General features: G+C 54.9%; 1 long non-coding RNA gene across 1 annotated transcript; it reads left to right on the top strand.

Moving 5' to 3' along the window:
- The first annotated feature begins 383 nt into the window (after nucleotides 1-383).
- LOC144370932 (uncharacterized) lies at nucleotides 384-3,069 on the top strand. Its single transcript, XR_013431057.1, has 2 exons — nucleotides 384-1,455; nucleotides 2,148-3,069. It is a non-coding gene; the product is annotated as an uncharacterized LOC144370932 (long non-coding RNA).
- The last annotated feature ends 16,713 nt before the right edge of the window (nucleotides 3,070-19,782 follow it).

Here is a 19,782-nt window from a genome sequence, read left to right on the forward strand (position 1 = left end):
GCAGGGAGGCCTGGGGGGGGTGAGGGCCAGGAGGGGCAGGAGCGGGGGCCTCGGGCAGGCGGCAGGACGGGGACGGAGCCTGGAGTGGCATTGGGGGCAGTGGAGGGAGCAGCCAGGCCCAGGGCGCCCCGTCCTGTGTGCCTGGACGGCGTGACAAGGCTGTGAGCCTTACTGCTCCCAGGGCCCTGATGGGAGGACGGCCTAAACTAGGACTCCGGTGGCCCGTGCGGCCTGTCCCTCCTGTCACACAGGCTCCGCGGCCGTCAGCCAGGAGATATTTATACTCTGCTCTCGGGGGACAGTGCTCTTGTCGGCTCTTTCTCCCCACATTCTGAGGCTCACTGGGTGACCGGCCGGTTCTTCCTGGTAGAGATGAACATGGTTTCCGGCGGTCAGCGAAGCGGCCCTCAGGCTGGGGTCCCTTGCTCTGGACAGCAGCCCTGGATTTCTCTCCCTGAACTCTCGTCACCGTGTTCGTCTGAGCCTGGGGACACTCAGGTCCTCAAGTGCTTCTGGAACCGTCCACCACCAGTGGCCCCTGGCGGAGGAGTATCTGTGTCCACTCTCTTTGTCCAGGGACAGTTTTTTGAAAACTGATCTTGACCCTTTTTCCTAATAAGAGCCGCCTGCTGGAGACTCAGGGCAGGCAGGGCCTCACGGTGCGAGTGGCACTCAGCCACCCAGGGTGACCCTGGGGCTCAGCTTGGAGTCGGTGCAGTGCACCCAGGGGTCAGATCCCGTGTTCCCAAACAGACCATTCTGAACCGAGTGGCAGAAAGTGACCACTGAGATGGATTGAGAAGGAGAAGTGGCCCAGGTCCTGTTGGCCAGGACTTCTGCGGGGCCTGCGAGGGCCTCCGCTGGGTGACCGAAAGCTGGGCGACTTGACCGTGGGGCTGAGGCTGGGGCAGGCGCATGTACCGCGCTCTCGGGCTGGGCCTGCTGGCAGCACGGCCACCAGGCCGGGTGCAGCAGGACGGGGGCCATGGGCCTCTGTGGCTCCCCTGTGGTAGAGCCTCAGTGTTCTGGGGCCCTTTGCCAGCCAGCTGAGAAGTCGCACGCGCCAAGCACTCTCCCGCCCACGCCCGGGGCCAGGGGCCCAGGAGGAGCCGCTGGGACCTGAGGTCACCCGAGACTGCTCCTGCCCCACCATTCCCAGCCCCGTGGTCACTTCCGATGGCTCACAAGGACCCGTGCGTGTCTCGTAGCAAGCCCCGAGGCTTTCCTTAAAAAATATTAACAGTGTCCACTGGGCACGCTGGTGTGACCTCCACACTTGGCAATCACCGAGCAGGCCCAGCCCCGCCGACCTCCAGCCTCACCCAAGGACGCCAGGCCTCAGCCCTTTGGAGCCCCAGGCGCTGCCAGAAGCCAAGGGAGGCAGACCTCAAGTCAAGGCAGCTCCCGTTCCCGGGCCCCCCCACCCCCGGGCTCGCGGCCTGACATCTTCTTTTGGTAAAATGGGACTGATACTAGTTTTTTTTTGGGGGGGGGGATGGTGGTACCAGGGGCCCTTGAACTCGGAACCTCACCCCAGCCCTAGTTTGTATTTTATTCAGAGACAGGGCCTCACTGAGTTCCTTAGCACCTCAAGGGTACCGAGGCCGGCTTTGAACTCGCCATCCTCCAGTCTCAGCCTCCCAAGCCACCGGGATTACAGGCGTGAGCTGCCGAGCGCTGGCAGGACGGATGATAGTTCATTATCTCTACCTCCAAGAGCTGACCGGGATCTGCAGGGCGCGGCGTGCGCTGGAGGGCTGGATTAGTCTCCCTGGGCTGGCTAAGAACTTCCCAAGGAGATAAAGGGTTCTTAATTGTTTCTGATATCCTGCCACAGCCTCCTGGGTGAGCGGGAGTGTGTGTGTGCATCCATGTGCACACGCGTGTGCGCTCCACCAGAAGCGGAGCGCGGGGTCCTTGCTGGGATCTGGTACTCTGCGTCCTGCCCTTGGATGCTTTTGCTGCCCGCTGCCCTGGTGGCGATGGGGACAATCTAGGACAGTGGACTTCCTCAGAGGGAAGAGGAGGTCACAGGGACAGTCTGCCGCCTCTGGGTCCTCAGTGTTCTGGAACAGGACTGAGGCGACACTGAGAAGCCGAGAGCAATCGGATAATTGACCTGTTTTTTTTTTTTTTAATAAACGCAGGAGCCCTGTTCTTCGCTGGAACACAACAATGTCTGTGACTTTGAAGAGAAATCTTGTCTGACTTGCTTTGCCGTCAGCAGAAATGCTGGCTTGGCTCCCGACCCCTCCTAGCGAGGCCAGCAGACAGGACACACAGGCCTGCCCTTGACGTTGACGCGGAGGCTGGACGAGCAGCCAGGGCTGGGGAGGCCGGTGAGGCCCTCCTGGGGTCCTGGCCTCCTGGGGGTCACAGCCCCCTGTCCCAGGCCCCCGACAGGCCCAGGCGCCCTGGCGGCCCCGTGCTGTGGGAACGGCGGCCTGGGCCTAGGAGCTGGGTGGAGGGTGGCTCCCGGGCAGGGGTCGGGTCAGTCCGTGTGCACCTGGAGCCCCAGCTGGCCTGGATGGGGCGTGCAGTCTGTGGTGGATGGATGAACACTGGGTGGACGACACACGCGTGGGCGGGTGGACCCTCCTCCTGCTGCCCACGCGGTCTGAAGGTCAGGAGCCTTGGATCTTCTCTGAGCCGTCCGTCCCCTGGGCAGTAAGCAGATACCTGCTTGGACGAATTGGCCCAGGATCTGGGGTCCATTTTAAGGTCTCTTGGCGCGCTCTGGGCATTAGCTGTGATGAAATCTTACTGAGAAAAGAAGGAGTGAGAACCACAGACCGTGTCCACGGCACAGTCGGAGCTTCCTCTTGATGGCTTGGAGGCTGGACCCGAGACCAGGGGGGCCCTCCCCAGGCTGCAGGCTGCCGGGCCCCGGCGCGTCCTCACGAGGTGGAGAGAAACCTGGAGCTCTCTGGGGTCCTGCTGTAAGGAGGCTGACCCCCTCCGAGGGCACCACCTGTGACCTGACCCCCTCCCTAAGGCCCCCTCCTCGGACCACCGCAATGATTTCTTTCCTTCAAAACTACATTAAAAATGACAAACGCACACTCACAAGGACGCCCTTTCTGTCTTGTCGCACACGTCGCCAGGCCATTCAGAGTCAGAGGGCTGAGAGGCGGCTGCCTCCTGTTCATCATGAACTCAGGCCTCTCAACACTCAGCCGTGCTTCAGGCTATTCCTTTATAGGTGAGGAACCAGGAGCTCAGAGAAACCAAGCAACTTGTCCAAGGTCACACAGCAGCAAGGGAAGTTGGGCGAGCTTTGGACAAAGACATGCAGAGCCCGTGCCCTTAAGAGTCCCCTGTTCTGCTGCATCCTCATAAAGACAGAAAGAGCAACTTGCCTTTTTGGGTGATTTTCATGGTAAATTCATTTTTTTTTTGTACAAATAAATTCAGGGACAACACCTGCTGATAGGTACAGAGGTGCCCAGTGACTTCTGATTCCTCAATGGCTTGGCCGTGTGGCTGAGACAAGAGCCTGGGTGACCGGGGGCCTTCTGTCCAGGGGAACTTGTAGAGCACACGGGGACGAGGATTCAGGATCCCTGAGGAAAACCGCTCCGGAGCGTCCGAGAGAGCCCTGGGTCCTGTGTACAGTGTTCAGAGGATCCCTGGGGCTGGGAAGGCAAGGCGGCTGTCTCTGTCCCGGGGGACGTGCTCTTCCTGGTGGGCCACACTATTCTTTGTCACCTGTGGGTCACACGTCAGCTCCTTGGCCTGCTGCACTTTGAGGTTGTGGCCGAGTGTCCTGGGGGCACCCTCTCTGGTGGCCAGGAGTGCAGTTGAGGAGGGCAGCTGCTGGCCCTCAGCCAAGGCCCTGGCCAGCCCAGTTCTGCCATCGCCCGAGCCAGGGACCCCAGGGCCCAGCCTGTGCCTGCCATTCCCAGGAGCCAACAGCCGGTGTGACACCTTCCAGGTCTGCTCCCCGGCCGTGAGCTCGTAGCCACAGCCACCTGAGCTCCGGAGGGGACTTGATTACTCTCCGTCCTGCTGTCTGTCCACGGCTGCGGCCAGCGGGGGCTCTGAGATTAAAGTGTGAAAAGAAATCAATTATTTAAGGACGTGCCTTTGAGCAGGGGCAGTGAACCCAGATGAGAAACCAGACGTCCAGCCTGCCGGTTCCCGTCCACACCTCCTCCTGCTGTCCCAGGTGAGGAGCAGCAGGCCACACCCCTCGTGCCGAGGCTTGCACACTTGCACAGCGTGTTCCAGCTTCACTGGACTTGGGTGCACCGCCAGTCTGATGCATAAGGATGGCACAGAACAGAAAGGTTGGGCTCCTGGCCCGGCATCACACAGCTTCAAAAGAGCACACAGAAATCTGAATCCGAGTCTGTGCCTTTCAAACCTGTGCTGGTTCCACCAGGATCTGTTCAGTGGAGTGACGGGTCGGGTCCTAGACAAAGCATTCAGTGAGACTCTCTGATTCTGGCTTTTCCTATTCATGGTGTATCCATTGGAGGCAGGAAACAACCATTTATAAGTGTATGGAGAAAGAAAGATAAGTCCCGTGTCGTCTGTGGGAACATTAAGCAATGGGAAACTGCCCAGCAGGCCCATGATGGCTTGGGCTGGGACACGGGATGGAGACAGCTCTGTAATGGGGGTTTCCTGGCTCCTCGTCTGTCTAACCTGGTCCTCGGCTGCTGGAGGAGCAAGGTTTCCATCCGGCTGGGCACCAGCCTGACCGTCCTCCTGGCTGGACGCTCTTGTCCCAGGCCCAGGGCGTCAGGGGGGTTGACAGGTCCTGGTGCTGCCAAATCTGCTTCCAAACCTGGCTCCCGTCTGACCTGCCTCCTGTGCCCTGGAGGCTGCCACCTCTTGGTCCCATGGAGACTCAGGACGGATGAGGCGCAGTAGCTTTGGGGGTGCTTTTACAGTGAGGCCCTTCCACCTCAGCGAGACCCTGTCTCTAAATAAAATACCTCATGGGGCTGGGGCTGGGGCTCAGTGGTCGCGTGCCCTGATTAATTAATTAATCAGAAAATCGTAAAACACGGGTCACATAAAATGGGCCATTAACCAAGTCTAAGTGACAGACAGGTGACTTGAGGCCCATCCACACCGTAGTGCAGCCATCTCCCAGACAGTGTCCCCTCAGGCGTCCCCGTCCCCAGTCCCTGACAGCCACCCTCCCGCTGCGTTTCTGGGAACCTGCCCGTGGGGGGGCCTGGGGAGTGGGACCCTGCCGTGTGCGTCCTCTGGTGACTGGTCACTCCCCCACTGGTCCTCGAGGTCCTCCTGCTGTGGAATGTTCCAGAATTGCCCCCTCTGCCAAGCAGACGCTGTGGCGGGGCTCGGCTGCCTTTATTCGTCCGTCCCCTTCCAGGGGCGCCTCGGTGGCTTCCACCATGTGGTGGTGGGCGAAGCTGCTGGGCCGAGGGCCCAGGAGCCTGCGCCTGCTCTCTGCCCTCTGGGGTTCATTCCCGAGGAGCTGTGGGGGCACGGCCCGTTCTGTTTGAAGGTTTTGAGGAACAGCTGGCTGCCGTGGCCATGTCCCTCATGTGCTGGACATCCAGTCCCTGGAGTAAGCAAGAGGTGACCAGGTCAGGGGGCCCTGCCCTTGGGTGGACTGACGTCACTGTCACAAGAGTGATTTCGGAAGGTGCTGGCCCCACAGGAAGTCCCGGGATTCCTGGTAAAGACCAGCAGCCTCCGTGTTACTCCCCGACTCTGCTGATGATTCCTGTCTGGTGGCTCATTGACCGGGATGGGCCAGGTGCTCCGAGGACCGTATCTGAAAACCTGGGCTCTACTCCGCTTCCTGACTGCAGTGGGCCCAAGAGGATCTTGACCTTGTGGCCAGTTCTCTTTCCTACAGTCACATAATGTCTGCCGGGTCCACGGCCCCCAGAACCAAGACTGCACTTCCCAGCATCCCTTGCGGCTCAGTGTGACCTGGTGACCGAATCTGGCCGACGGATGTCAGTGGGGGGTGGACATGGCGGCCCTGGGGACCCACCAGGCTGGTGGGCACCAGCCAGCTGCCCCTCCATTCTCCATCCTGCAGTCTGAAGCTGTCACGTCAGACCTGAGGATGGGGCCAGATGACAGAGACCCGTCAGAGGGGCAGGGGCACCGTCACGCTCGGCGCTGGTAACGCTGGGCCTCTTACTCGGGGACCTGGACCCTGTCTGGCTCAAGGGGCAGTTGTTTGGGTCACTGGTACTTACCGGCACGCCCGATGCTTACCCCCGAGCCAGGACATGGCAGTGACTGTCCCTGGCAGGCCCTCTCTCTAAACAACCTTCAGAGAACCCTAGAGAGCCCAGGGGCCCATGTCTGGAGACACTGTGAGTCATCCTGCGCGTGGGGTGGGGCTGCTGCTGATGCCCAGTGTCCTGCAGTGTCCCGGACACACCCGCAGCAGAGAGGCCCGTTCCAGCCTCAGTAGCACTGAGTGGAAAATCCCTCTCGGTTTTGTTTCACAGAGGAGGAAGCTGAAGGCAAAGGCTTCCGTCACTTCCTGTGGTGACAAAGCTCAGGATGGGACTGTCAGGACTCAGGGCTTTCTGTCCAGGGTCGAGGGCTGTGTTCACGGGAGGCCAGGCCTGGGCCACATCAACATGGCCCCCCACGCTCTGCACGTCCAGCCTCATCTTGAGGAGCCTGGGAGCTCCTGGAGACCCACTGTGCCATCCAGATGCCGACCCGTGAGGGGGCTTCGGTTCGGAGGACCGTTGCCCAGCGCAGCGCATCCAGCAGGGCTCTGCCCAGTCAGAAGGGATCTGGGCTGCAGGTCCCAGAGTCCTCATGGTCCAGGGCTGGCCCTCAGTGACGAGGGGCAATCAGATGGGAGGGACGTGGAGGTTGGGATGGGGGCACTCGGGGATCTTGTAGGAGAGGCAGATGCTGATTGGCGTGGACAGTATTTTAGCCTGAGCCACCACGGGCCATTCTGGTTTACAAAGGCCACATGTCACATGTCACAAGTACAGAGGGGTCAGGAGGGAACCTGACCTCATTTGGAAGAGCAAATCTGAAGAGGCAGCCTCCGTGAACTTCCAGCTCATCCAGCTCACTTGGGCTTACAGAGGTTAAAACCCACCCACATGAAGGTGGGCCATGGAGGAGGAGGGGGGAGGAGGAGGAGCAGGAGGAGGAGAAGGAGTGGGGGAGGAGTGGGGGAGGAGGAGGAAGAGGGGGAGGGGGAGGAGGAGAGGGGGAGGAGGAGGGGGAGGAGGAGGAGTCGGGGGAGGAGGAGGGGGAGGAGGAGGAGTCGGGGGAGGTGGAGGAGGAGAGAGGGAGGAGGAGGGGGGAGGAGGAGGAGCAGGAGGAGGAGGAAGAGCAGAAGGAGGAGAAGGAGCAGGAGGAGTGGGGGGAGGAGGGGGAGGAGGGGGAGGAGGAGGAAGAGCAGGAGGAGGAGGAGGAGCAGAAGGAGAAGCAGGAGAAGGAGGAGAAGGAGGAGGAGAAGCAGGAGGAGGAGAAAGAGTGGGGGAGGAGGGGGAGGAGGAGGAAGAGGGGGGAGGAGGAGGAGGAAGAGCAGAAGGAGGAGAAGGAGCAGGAGGAGGAGCAGAAGGAGGAGAAGGAGCAGGAGGAGAAGCAGGAGAAGCAGGAGGAATGGGGGAGGAGGGGGAGGAGGGGGAGGAGGGGGAGGAGGGGTAGAGGAGGAAGAGCAGGAGGAGGAGGAGGAGGAGCAGAAGGAGAAGCAGGAGAAGGAGGAGGAGAAGCAGGAGGAGAAGCAGGAGGGGGAGGAGGAGGAGGAGGAGGAGGAGGAGGAGCAGGAGGAGTGGGGGAGGAGGAGGAGAGGAGGGGGAGGAGGGGGGAGGAGGAGCAGGAGGAGTGGGGGAGGAGGAGGAGCAGGAGGAGGAGGAGGAGGGGGAGGAGGGGAAGAGGAGGAGCAGGAAGATTGGGGGGAGGAGGAGGGGAGGAGGAGGGAGAGCAGTAGGAGGAGGAAGAGCAGAAGGCGGAGGAGGAGGAGGGGGAGGAGGGGAAGAGGAGGAGATGGCCTCAGAGCACCTATGGCCTCAGACTTGGAGCTGGGCGGTCTGATTTGCTTCATTTCCTGGCCTTGTGGGAGCTGGTGCTCATTTGTCCCCACTGTCCAGATGAGGAAACTGAGGCCCAGGGAGACTGGGTGCCACTTTGGGGATGTTGTAGCTAACGAGCGAGCTCAGGACTTTATTGGACAACCCCTCTGTTAGAAGGCAAGTAAGTGGGATCTGGGGTCCCACATCTGTCCCAGAATCCTGCAGCTGGGCAGTCCTCAGGAGCAGAAAAGGAGGGACTTGGTCTCAGTGCAGTTGTCCTGTCCAGGGTGCTCAGTCGGCCCCGCACCCATGTCACCCAGATGGATGGCCTTTCTGCTGCCCCCGGCTTCCTTCTCTGAACCCGGGCACAGCCTGCCCTGTTTCCCTCCCTGCCCGGCGCCCCGCGTGGGCACTAGCCCCGGGGTCTTTACCGCGCTGCTCCGTGCTCCCCGCCTCGCGGGCCGGGTTGGGCACCCTTGGTTAGAAGCCTTGATGATCCGATATCCCTCCGATATCCCGGTGGGGATTTAACTGATCCCCGGCTCAGCTGGTGAAATGCTCTTCCTCAAAATAGCCGTTTCATCTTTCGGCTCTGCCTCCACCTTAATTATGCCGACTCCTTGTCAGAGGCCTCAGTGAGAGAATGTTTTTAAAAGGCAAGAAATTGGCATGGAGCTGGGTTTCCTTTGGAGGCCATTTGGAACACAGCTGCTTGTTATCGCTCGGAGTGGGTGGCTTGCAGATCAAGGGCTTCCCGGGGACCGCCTGAGACGAGCCACGAGGCACACGGGCTCCGTCTTCTCCGTGGCTACGAAGCCTGGGTTTTATGGGGCATTTCGCCCTCTGGCCTCCCATCTCCCTTCCTGGGCTGTGGGTCCGTTAGCAGAAATGGCGCCCTGGGAGAATTCGTGCCTCTGTAAAGTAGCTAATGGACCATGAGGCCACTGCAGAACCCGCCATGATGATGCCATTGCGAATGTCAACCTTGGGCAGAAGGACACCGCCGATCCCACTTGGGGACTGGCAAGTTCCAGAAGCTTGCAAAACAAGTGCCTTTGTTCCTACTTTAAATATCAGTTTGACTTTAATAAAACTGAAGACTTTTATTTACTTTCAATACAAGTTATAAATAAAATTGTCTGTATAATATTTACTTTTATCATGAACCGGAGGTTAAGGAAATTGGAAGTCAAAACCACATAATTAATATACGCTTCAAAAACAAGTCCAGGAGACAACTGTGACTGACATTGGCACCCGTGTGGCATCGTGGAACACAGTTATTTAACTGCGGTTCCTCGGGGTGTAGAGCAAGGCAGCCTTGACCTTGGGTGGACGGGTGTTAGGACTTGGCCGTGTGGGCTGTGGGATAGGGAGGGGCGGAGGCCTCTGGCCGTTTGTTCAGCAGGCCACGTCCACGGGGTGGATGGAGTTGGTGAACCACGTCCCCAGCCGTGGTGCCCTCAGGCCAGGCCTGGGCTCCGTGCCTCCCAGGAAGAGTTCACTGAATGTCCCCAACAACCCATGGAATAGCTGTGATTCTTGCCCCAGTTAACAGAGGAGGACACTGGTCCAGGGGGCCAGCAGCATCCCTGTGAGTATGTCCTTGGAGGATGCCATGGGGCATTTCATACCCAGCCATAAAATAGCCTGCATTAAAAAAAAAAAAAATTGGTCCTGGGGATCGAACCCAGGGCTGCTCTACCACTGAGCTGCATCCCAGTCCTTCTGACTTTTTGAGAAAATCGTCAGGTCTTCCAATTGCCAGCCTCCTGCCTCAGCCTCCCGAGTCCCTGGGATTACCGGTGTGCGCACCCCGCATGGCTTAGAGGTGGGATTTTGACGCTGCCAGGTCCCAAGCAGAACAGTGCCTGCCCCTGGGTCTCGGGCTGGCCATGGGAGCAAAGGGCGGGGTGCGTGAAGTGGGGTTGGAAGACACTTTGGAAATCGCTTGGCGGCATCTACAAAGCGGAGCATCCTCCGGCCTGTGCCCTCATCAGCTGCAACATGAGCACGTGCTCAGTGTGAATGCATACAGTAGGAGCTCTGCTCGGAGGAGGCCAGACAGAACCACCCAGATGCCCTTCAGCATGGATACGGTTGATTGTTGCGCATTCCCACAGATGGGGACACTACAGCACTGGAAATGACCGGCCCTCCCCATCTCTTAAATGGACGGATCTCACAGTCGGGGTGGGGGCAGCGGGGCAGGGGGAGTAACTGCGGACTGGTTCCATCGGCAGACGGGCCAGCCCAGGCAAGCCTGGCGCACGGGGCTGGGAGTCAGAGCCGGCCTCTGAGTCGGGAGACGGAGGTGAGTCAGCTGGGGTCGGGGACGCGGCCGCGCTCTGCAGCTCACTGTGTGTGGTCCCCAGGGGACACGGACTTCCAGAAGTTCATCAAGCTCTGTGGACTTCCCCCCGCCCCGTGACATTTGGAAGGGCTTCACTGAGGTGAAGTTCCACTGTGCAATCCCAGGGGAAGACTCGGCAGCCGGTTTCCAGTGCACTCGCAGAGCTGGAGAGCCAGCACCGCAGGCTAATTCTGGGACATTTCATCACCTCGGGAGGAAAGCAGGTTCCCATCAGCAGTCACTCCAGTGGCCCCCGTCCCTAGCCCCCAGCCCCAGGCCTCCAGGACCCTCCTTCTCTGCCCCACGCACCCTGGACGTGTGCATGAAGGTCACCTTTTAGCAGTCACTTAATTGAAATGCCCACAGGGTCGCCGTAGGCCGGCGCCGAGCTCAGGCACTGCTGGCCTGTGCTGCAGGCCTGGGCTCTGGGGTCCCTCGCTGGGCCCCTGCAGGCTGCAAATCTGTGACTTCTGGCCCAGATGGTTTTGAGCATGTTCTCCAAGGAGAGTTGTTTGTTTCTCGTTTCTGCTGCCCCGGGAGCAAGTCTGTGCCAAATCATGACTTCAGACAAGAGGACAGGGATGCAGTTTGCAGCCAGATGTCTGAGGAGTCGCGCTCCTTCTGTGCCCAGGGGTATGGCCACCCTGGATGGTGCGCACCCATCTGGATGTTTCATGGACTCTCCTCTGCCCTGGGGACTCCAGGAAGACCCCCACCCTACACCCACTGCCACGCGCCGGCTGAGGACAGAGCCCAGCTCCAGGTGGACCACAGCGGGCGAGAGAGGGGTGTCTTCAGTCTGGGAGTGTGAGCCTGGCCTGGGCCCTGGGGTCAGGGAGAAGAGTGGAAAGCAAGCTTGTGCTCTCGGTCAGTGCCAGGTTGAGAGCTGGCCCCCACAGCTGACCATCTTCTTCTATGAGACCCTTTCCTTAATCCTCATGCGAGCTGGGAGGAGGGTGGCCGTCCCTGCCTGTCAGACGCAGAGACAGGATGCAGGGCCTCCCAGCCGGTGCTGAAGACCACGGTGGCTGACATCCCAGGAGTCCTGGGCTGGTGGGCTTGGTGGGGCGGCCACTCTGTGCCCCTCACCTGTGCCTGGGAGCTTGGCCGTGAGCCAGAGGGTCTGGAAGGCCCGAGGTGGCCTGGCCCTCCGGGGGTCTCTCTCTGATCAGCTGCCCAGGCGGCTGGGGTCTGAGAGGAGCAACGAGAGCTGTCAGTCTCCGAGGCCTGTCTATGGGTCAAAGCGAGTCACAAGGCCAACCCCAGAGGTGTCAGGATGGGCGTGTGCATGCCGAGTTAGGAGGGATTGGGGGCCATCGGGGACACTCTTCCACGCAGGGGACTCACGACACAGATGCTAGATGCTGGCGTTGAGGGCAGGCTGTGTGAGGGCCCGGGAGGCAGCTGACCCCACTTGGGGCGAAGACAGTGCTTTCCCGAGGCGGTGGAGCCTCGGGTGGGGGATCCGGGGCAAAGTGGTCAAGAAGGGCCTCTGGGGTCAGACTGCCTGGGTGGCCAAGAGCTGGGGCCAGTCGTCTGGGCTCTCTGCCTTGACTTCCTACTCTCTAAAATGGGGTTAAGGCTATATCCTACCTCCTGGGCTGTGAGGATCCCCTGGGATTCACCTGGGAAGCCACAGCGGGGGCTGGCCACGGCCAGTTCTGAGAGGCAGCCTCCGTGGTTGCTGATTGGTGACAATTGAAGAGGATCATCCAGGCTGAGAGAGTCACAAAGCCTGGGCAGAGGGGACAGCAGAGGGAATAGCCTGTTGCTTAGAAAGAAAAGAGGTGCTGGAGCAGGGAGGGCAGCCCTGGGCAGGTGGCCGTGGGCTGGGAGGGAGCGGGGCAGACCCAGGCTGTAGTGAGGACGCCCCTGGGGCTGCTCTCGGTGCAGTGGGGCCTGAGGAGGAGGTCGATGCCCTTTGCTGGCTTCAGGGGTGACCGGCAGGAGCCAGGACGGGGAGGGTCAGCTAGCGGGGAGGGGCTGGGCCTCGGTGGTGGCCGAGTGGGTGGGAAGCCCGGGGGGGGGGGGGGGGGGGGGGGCAAGACTCCAAGACTTGGTTGGTGACACTTGACGTTTGGTGACTTCTCCTGGGTTTCTGGTCTGGGTGACAGGGTGGCTCCTTCAAGAACATGGGCAACCCAGAAGGCCCAGCTGTGGGAGGGGACGATGCGGGGTGAAGTTGTGAGGGTGTGTTTGGGGGCCAGCGAGGCCTCGTGCCCGGGCCTCTGGGCCTCGAGAAGGAGAGGCGTGGCCTGCAGGGAGGGAAGGGCCGCGCCCAGGACACAGGGGCCCAGGAAGTGGGCAGCAGGAGCGGACAGGTGGGCGATGGGCTGGCGAGCTGGGCTGGGGCGGGGGGCGGGGCTTCGGTGCCCCGGAATCTGCTGTGGTCCTCCACGTCACAGACTCCTGTGAGTGTGACTGGGAAGTGGTGTCACCCTTGGGAGGGGCCCGACCTGGGCTTCCCAGCCCCGGGAGGGAACCGCTGCTCTACAGCTGTGCGGGGCCGGCGTCGGGTGGGGGCTCACTCCACAGAGACACCTGGTGAGTCAGGACGATGATGGCATCTGTCCCAGGGCTGGAGGTGCAACGGCCATCGACTGCTGGCACGTGGCCGCAAGTCTTTGTCAGGAAATGCAGAGCAGCCAGACCCCTCAGCACAGATGGCAGGGCTTAGCGCCAGCCACATCCACCCGCAGAGTCGGGGGCCACATCAGAGGGATTTACGTTGATCCTCCACCCGTCTGCTCACCCCACTCACCCATTCAATATTCTGTCTATCCATTCTGTTTTTCTTTCCATCCATATACTTATAATCACCCATCCTTCCATTTATCCTCACTCTCCTACAGCTCACCATCCATCCGTCCATCTGTCCACCACCTTACTATCCATCCTCCCATCCATCCACTCATCCACCCACCCTCTCATCCTCCATCCATCTACCCAGGTTCCCATCCATCCACTCTACCTCCCAATCACCATCCTCCCACCCACCCACCCATTCTACCATCCCTCCTCTTATCCATCTATCTTTCCATCCATCCACCCATCCTCCCATCCTTCCATCTTCCCATCCATCCACCCATGCTACCATCCTCTCATCCATCCACCCACCCACCCATCCTCCCACCATCCACCCATCTACCCTTCTTCCCATCCTCCTGTCCTCCCACCCATCCACTCTTCCACCCATCCTCCCATCCATCCATCCAGCCATCCACCCATCCACCCAACCTCTCACCCATCCACCCATCCTGACATCTTCCCATCCAGGTGGCATCTGGCTTACCCACTCCTGTGTGTGCATGTGGGTATGTATGTGTGTGTGCACGTGTATGTGTGTGTGTGTGTGTGTGTGTGTGTGTGTGTGAGAGAGAGAGAGAGAGAGAGAGAGAGAGAGGGGGGGGGGGTTGCTTTCCCAGGAGACACCTGCAGCCCCTCTCTCTTCGTGTGCTCAGGAGCAGCTGGCAGGGTGCTCCTGGTGAGTATGAGTGGCACCTGGGGATCAGCTTCTGGTCCTTGCCCACACTGAAGCAGAATAAACGGGATTAACTGAACTTTCCCCAAACACAGAATTTTGCAGAATCATAGAAAACATTGTATTCCTTTTCATCCATCAAATACTTCTCCTATAATCCCATACTAACACCAAAGAGTTTATCACTTTATATTTGCAAACTGTATCATATATATACATAAAAATGGGAAAGCATAGTAGACCAGAAAAGGATCCATGGTGCCAGCCACAGCATAACCCATGCTGATTTATTGGTGAGTGTTTTCCACATTTTTTTTCTAGGCACACATATACAGAAAAATATGGACTTTTGCCAGAATTGGAATGTACTCCACATTCCCCCATGCAGCTCACTTTATCATGTGGGAACTCATTATGGACAATTTTAAGTCTATAAATAGTTTCATATCAACAGGGGCATGGGCTTCAGTCATGTAACCAACTCCTCCACGTTTGTCACCACCCCAAGTTTGACGATTATAAACAATGGTCTGACAGACACTATAGAGTGTCACCTTCTTTGCCACTTAGCAGATAGGGGGAGGTGGTAGAGGAGTCAGACCTGCTCCAGGCAAGACAAATTCCACTCTACTAAGATAAGAAAGGAACTAATGAGACCAGCTGCTCCAGACTAGACCATGGTACTCTTTGTTTAGACACAGTGACTCAGGAGGCTGAGGCAGGAGGATCACAGGTTCCAGGCCAGCCTCAGCAACTTAGCGAGGCCCTATATCAAAATAATGAATAAAAAGGGCTGGGGACGGGCTCAGTGGTAAATGCCCCAGATTCAGTCCCCGGCACCAGAAAGCCTGGCTCCTTTCCTTGTAGCATCTGGCTGTTTCCAGCAGGGGGTGTCATGCACCAGCCTCACCTGGCCCTGATGCCACTTTGTGCCTGCCTCCTGACTCGAGGTCCAGTCCCCACTGGAGATCCCGGGTCCCTTGCTTTCTCTGCGTTCCTTGGCAACGCCAATATTCATTATTCGTCCCTCTCCTTTCTGTTAACTCAGTTCTGTGGACGCTAGCCTGCCCTGGTTGACCAGTTGTCCCAGACTTGCATCGGGAATCAGAGGTGTGGCTGCTGGGTCACCAGAGAGCTCAGGTGACAGCTGGAGGGGAGGGAGAAGCAGGGATTCACAGTCATCGCATGTGGAGGAGTGCGACTAGTTGGTCAGTGCATGGTTTATCTGTGCCTCCTGGGAGGTGTTCCTCCATCCCCACCATCGGTTAGATGGACCATGAAAGGCACCTCCCTCTATTACCGCTGTTGACGGGTGACGAGTTCGTGGAAGTGCGGTTGTTTCCCCTTTTTATAGTTCTTTCGGTGATGGAATGTAGGTGGGAAGGCCCGAGGGGTGGGACACAGGTGGGCCAAAGAAGTAGTCTGAGCAGGAAGGACTTCATTATCACTTCTTTGTGATGGGCTATCTTCAGATCTGCTGGGGGCTGTTCATTAATACTTCCTCCAGGTGGACTTTGGCCTAGGGCCTCTTTGGGACTTCATTAACATTCCATGAGTTGTCCTGTGTTTTCCCTGAGTCATTCCCAGCATGGCCTCCGTTTTAGATTTCACTCGGTATTAGACCCGATTTACCTAACTACACTAACTACCTAACTTTAAATCTGGCTTCATTCCCCCCTCTAATTTGGGAACTCCTTACTGCTGTAAGGAAAGGGGGCGAAGAAGATCTTTCTGGCTTCTTCAGGCTGACAAAAGGGGGCAATGTTGGGGCAAGCAGTTTGGAGTCCCCTTTAAAAATCGGGTTTATCGAGTGGTCCATGATAGGCCGGAGGGCCATTTGAGTGATGGGTGGTCTATAAGAGAAACAAGAATTCATTAGTGCTGGAACCATATTGATGCAGCAATAAATGCCATAGCACAGGAATATGCCAATGAGTATGATGGCAAAGACAAAGACTAACAATGTTTTCCACCAGGAAGTACCAAGAACCAGAAGCTAAGATATTGTTTCCATGACAAATATCCTTAAAGTTGCTGAGGACATGGCTTCTATCTGAGCATGTAAATCTTTAAGGATATTTGTCATGGAAACAATATCTTTAATAAATCTCTAATCTCTACTCTGACCTTGCCTTGGTGTGCTTCTTTGGTGTTATTCTTCAACATCGGGGAAGCAAGAACTCGTCACCGGTCAACAGCGGTAACATATTGGAGGTCCCACCGAGATATTCTACACCGAGGTAAGCGCCTCTCTACGCACCCCATGTCTGTTTGAGGTGCATCTTTCTCTCTTTCTTTCTGGAGGTAAGGTGGGCACCCGTCGGCTACTTAATCGCAACTAGTGCAGCCGCCACTCTTCAAGACTCGGGTGAGAGGTTTCTCGGCCTAGGCAGCTCTCAATCACCTGTTCGGTACAGAGCAGGCATGTTGGGTTCTGCCAAAGCCGTTTCCAACTTTTCTGTCTGGGCCTGGAGAGCAATTGGCGTGAGTACACAGTGTCCCGAATCCCGATCTGCCTTGGATGCGTGGAGGTGGAGGAAGGAGTTTGGAACAACTGCGGAATCCCGGTCTGGGCTACTCTCAGACCTTTCCAAAGGTTCCTTTCTCTTGAGCCCTCTCCCGACAGCCCTCAGGGGTATCTAGGGTGATCGGTAGATGAATGGCACTGGGGGAAAGCTCCAATTACATTCACTCCCAACCCCGCATCCATTCCTCCTGGATGCTTCCCTTCCTTCGCAGGTCAGAAACGTTAGCAATTCAGGTTGTAGGACTGAGAAAAAGGCATGGGATAATTAGTAAAATCTGCCCAGGTTCTCTAAGGTGCATAGGTAACTTTCAATAGTCTGTTTTACCGCCCAATGTTTAAAATGGGCTGTGTTCCTTAAGCTGCTAAGAGAAGAATTTTTAGAATCAACTCTGGTAATCTGCTAGTCTACAGAGCAAAGACAACAACAAAAGAGCACAGGATTCTCTTTTGCAATGGGTATTCAGTGGTCGGGAGGAAAGCAGTAAGGCCCTTAAGTCTGAATCCTCCCAGGGTCTTTGGCACAGGGCAAACTGAGACCCTAGCACTTTGCTAAAGGGGACCAGAAACCCCTAGGCAAAGCCAGGTGAGAGACGGGTTTTCTGGACCGTTTAGGAAGCTCAAGGTTAGGGAGACGTCCCTAAGGAGAACAGTTTTCTCTGGTGCAGCGTGGGCGCCTGAGTCCTGTTTTCCTCACTCAGACAGGAGCTTCTCTCTCCAATACGCCAGGTGCACCACTAGCCTGCGTATTGAAAAATTGGGATAAATTTGACCCTCAGACGCTCAAGAACAAGCGCCTCATTTTCTTGGCCTGGCCTCAATACAAACTCTCTGATGGAGAAACCTGGCCACCAGAGGAAAATACCTTTTTACAGTTTGATAAAATTTACAAAAAAGGAAATGGTGTGAGGTGCTGTATGTTCAGATTTTCTTTGCTCTAAGGGAAAATCCTAAATTATGCCAACAGTGTAAAGTAGACTTAGCTATGATATCTGCCATGAAGAGAAAAAAAATCTTGGACTCACTGAGGAAAAAGAATCAAGAGAAAAATTTGGGCCGATGCATACACCCTTCCCCCTTCAAGACCTAAGGCAGATTAAAAACTGACTCTACTGGATCTATTCAAAGGAGCTAATCTTGCAAGTGAAAGGGGAAACTGAGGAATTCCCAGCAGCTGCCAGAGCCTTTTTCGCTTTGGGGAAATTTCCTCATTCTTTGCACTGCAAGGATTACTCCACCTAAATGCAGTAAAGTCAGTCACACTGAGACCCTATGTGAGAACATCTGGTCCACTCATGGGAAATCTAAGGTGCCACTGATAGGAGTCATAATTAATGAAGGTTCAAAACCTGGAGAGATTTTTTTCTTATCTGGCCTGTTTTAAAGATTATAGATTGTTTCTTGGGGATGATTTTGGCTAAATGTGCTTTTTTGTAACAATCTGGTATCTGAATGGGTTTCTCAAGCATTGCACAATCTTGCAGTTAAAAGTTAGGGTTAGGTAATTGTTTAGTTTGTGATTTCAGATAGTTCATACCAGAGAACTTTAAATACTTAGGATAGAAAATTAAAAGAACTCTACTTCCAAGTTGGCAAGTAACTCCCAATCATTGTTTTATTTTCTCATCAATCTTTGAACTGGGTAGCCTAAGGAGATTTCACTAGGTATGCAGTGCATTGATTTAGGCAAGGATAGTAAATTATGATTTGGTATCTGTTTCTCTCAGTGTGTAGGATTTAGGAAAAAGTGTTGAATTAAGACATTGGTCTGGCTTACTAAAATGACATTAATTAGCAACAGTCTTGGGAATTTTCAAAGCGTAATTTTAGATACACATGGTAGTGTGTGGATTTTTTCCAGGTGATTTAATGTAACTTTAGGAACTTCAGAACAAAGAAAGTAGCTTAATGATCCTGAAGGAACTTCTTCTGATGGTGGCTTTTATAACAAGAAAGATCCTATTTTCAGTTTTTTGTGTGAGCAAGTTTTTCTAGGGTAGGAAGATATAAAGATGAAATTTTGTAAATTGTATCTTATTTCTACTTCCAAACCTGAAAATTGTGACTTATGGTTAAAATGCCTTAGGCATGAAATTTCTGCTCAGAATTCCGGTTTTCCAGGTCCTTCCAGAGCTCAGCCAGGGCTTACGCTGATATGCAAACAGAAGCAGTTTGGAGCTCAGGCCCAAGGAAAAAAAAAGAGTAAAAAGTGTCTTTTACCTGAACTCAAACTAGATTAAACCAAAGAGTAAATTGTATGGCATTTACTAACTACTGGCCGGTCAATTTTTTCTAGGACTTTTGCCTTTTTTTAGATTCTATATTTTTTTGAGCTCATGATTTTGTTCCTACAGACAAGTTAATGTTTTTCTGATAAGTTCTATTTTTGATCAACTGGAGTTTTTTTAAACATTGCAATGAGATTTCACCTGAGAAATCTGCAAGGCCTTTTGTGTTATGTGTTTCACTTGTGTTACGTGTTGTATGTCGGTATGTCTGTGTGTATGGCCATATATCATGCAGTGATATGACAATTGACAGATGAGGAGCGCTCATGAAAAATTAAAAATGGATCCAAATATCTTTGATTCACGTGATTCAAATGGCTCAATTTAAATTTGGTAAATAGATAAAAAAGGAGATCTTAAATTAAGCTTATAAGTTTTTCTAGGTGTTCAAAAAGGCCCTAATAAAACGTTGATGTCTATGAAATAATCTGCTCAGATTCAAAGGTTGACAATTATTGTTTCAAGATGTGAACAGAAGGAGGTTAACAGATGAAAGAGAAACTAGAAGGTTCTAGATATGGATTTAATAGAGGGAAAATGTGTTTCTGGATAAGAAAGTCTATGTAATTGAGTAATTAAGAGGGTTTAAGTAAGTGATAAAGAAGGTCTGTGCAAGTTGGTTATAAGTGTAAGTTTTTGAGCAAAGTAATCTTAAAGAAATTAAACAGCTGGTTAAACAAGTGGTGTTGTTTTAGAGAATTGTGCTATGTTATTCCTTTAAAAGCTAAACTTGGTTAATATAAAAACATCAATGTAATTGGTGGCATTAATGTGTTCATATCTTCCAGATATACAAGTCTGTAAGGTAGAAGCTTTAGAAAGAGCATTATATCAAGCTGGTATTCTAAAATTGTATGGTAATTTTAGGCTTAAAAGAAAAACAAGTTGGAAGTTTATTTATCATTTGTGTTCTATAACTGGACTTGTTATCAATAAGTTATGTAAAGTTCCATGTTATTTTTTACATTGAGATACAATTTAAATGTATTTTTAAGTTAATGAATGATTAATGAGAGCCTAATCTATGTAAAGATTTTATTGCAAAACACCAAAGTACTTTGCTACTTTTCTACAAAAGGTTAAAAGCTTTCGGCCTTTCTTTAATTCTTGTTTTAGATGTGATACCTCCGTCTACGAGCTGGGCCAGG

Source organism: Ictidomys tridecemlineatus, chromosome 15, assembly GCF_052094955.1.
Source record: "Ictidomys tridecemlineatus isolate mIctTri1 chromosome 15, mIctTri1.hap1, whole genome shotgun sequence".
Classification (NCBI taxonomy): domain Eukaryota; kingdom Metazoa; phylum Chordata; class Mammalia; order Rodentia; family Sciuridae; genus Ictidomys; species Ictidomys tridecemlineatus.